Source organism: Micropterus dolomieu, linkage group LG16 (genome assembly GCF_021292245.1).
Source record: "Micropterus dolomieu isolate WLL.071019.BEF.003 ecotype Adirondacks linkage group LG16, ASM2129224v1, whole genome shotgun sequence".
NCBI classification, from domain to species: Eukaryota; Metazoa; Chordata; class Actinopteri; order Centrarchiformes; family Centrarchidae; genus Micropterus; species Micropterus dolomieu.
The window spans coordinates 12,899,810-12,901,812 of NC_060165.1; positions in this window are offsets into that span (position 1 = coordinate 12,899,810).

Here is a 2,003-nt window from a genome sequence, read left to right on the forward strand (position 1 = left end):
TTTCTGTCCACTTCTGAATTCATTCTGCTGCTACCATCAACAATTACATCATCAATAAATATTAATGAGCCTGTTCCAGAAGCAGCTATGCACGCCCAAGCCATGACATTACCTCCACCATGCTTCACAGATCAGCTTGTATGCTTCGGATCATAAGCAGTTCCTTTCTTTCTCCACACTTTGGCCTTTCCATCACTTTGGTAGAGATTAATCTTGGTCTCATCAGTTCATAAGATCGTGTTCCAGAACTTTTGCAGCTCATCTCTGTGCTTCTTTACAAGTTTTAATCTGGCCTTATTATTCTTCTGCTGATGAGTGGTTTGCATCTTGTGGTGTGGCCTCTATATTTCTGCTCTCTGATTCTTCTTCAAACAGTGGATTGTGATACCTTCACCCTGCACTGTGGAGGTCGTTGGTGATGTCACTCACTGATGTTTTGGGGGTTTTCTTCACAGCTCTCAAAATATTTCTGTCATCAACTACTGTTGTTTTCCTTGGCTGACCTGTTCGACGTCTGTTGCTCAGTACACCAGTAGTTTTCTTTTTCAGGCCATTCCAAATTGTTATGCTTGCTATGCCCAATGTTTGTCCAATGGCTCTGGTTGATTTTCCTTCTTTTCTCAGCTTGACAATGGCTGGCTTTTCTCCCATAGACAGCTCTCTGGTCTTCATGTTGGTTTATCCTCTTTAACAGGAAATCCAGTCTTTATAGGTTTGAAACAAGGATGAAAACTTAGACTAGTCATGCAGAGCTATTTAATGTTTGGACAATCAACCTAAAAGGCAACACCTGGGCAACAAGAAATATCTGTCAGTCACATGTTCCAATAGTTTTGCTCACTTGAAAAATGGGTGGGTTCAAACAAAGGGTGGGATGTCCTGAGTTGTTTAACACATCTAGATGTGAATACCAGGAAATAAAAGCTAAAATTCTGAACTCTTGTCTCATACTCATCTTTTGATCTTAAACCCAAATGTCTTCAGTGAACAACCAAAACAAAGGAATTTGCCTTACTGTTCCAATACTTTTGGAGGGGACTGTATGTATGTATATGAATAAAATGTTTTGAATGAAACATATTCACAAGCCTTCACAGAACACATCAACTCTGTGGACAGTAACATCAAGTTCACACGAGAAGATGTTCACAACAACAGTTTGGCCTTCCTGGACTGCGCTGTACACATTGAAGTGGACAGGAGTCTGCAGATTGGTGTTTACAACAAACCCGCACACACAGACCAATATCTACTCTTCGATTCACACCACCCACTGGAGCACAAGCTAGGGGTCATGAGAACACTGCACCACAGAGCGGAAAACATACCAAAAAGCGCCCAAGCCAGAGAGAAGGAACAGAACCACCTGAAGGGGGCACTTACAGCCTGTGGATACCCTAAATGGACCTTTGTGAAGACAGCCACAAGATCCAAGAAGAACAAAACTACAGGGGAGGAGGAAAAGAAGGTCAAACGCAACAACATTGTGATTCCATACGTGTCTGGAGTATCAGAGAAACTCAGGAGGATTTTCAACAAACATAACATCCCTGTGTTTTTTAAACCCAAGAACACACTAAGACAGATGCTGGTACACCCCAAAGACCACACACCCAAACACAAGAAAAGCAATATAGTGTATGCGGTCCAATGCAGTGAGGAATGCACAGACCTGTATATTGGGGAGACTAAACAACCACTACACAAACGCATGGCTCAACACAGAAGGGCCAACTCCTCAGGTCAAGACTCTGCAGTCTACTTACATTTGAAGGACAGAGGACACTCGTTTGAGGACCACCAGGTGCACATTTTAGACAGAGAAGATGGATGGTTTGAAAGAGGTGTCAAGGAAGCCATCTACACCAGGGTCGAGAAGCCGTCATTGAACAGGGGAGGGGGTCTACGCCACCACTTATCCCCCACTTACAATGCTGTCCTTTCATCACTTCCCAGGAAACTCAACAAACGTAACCTATTGGCCTCAGGTGAAGATACCAACG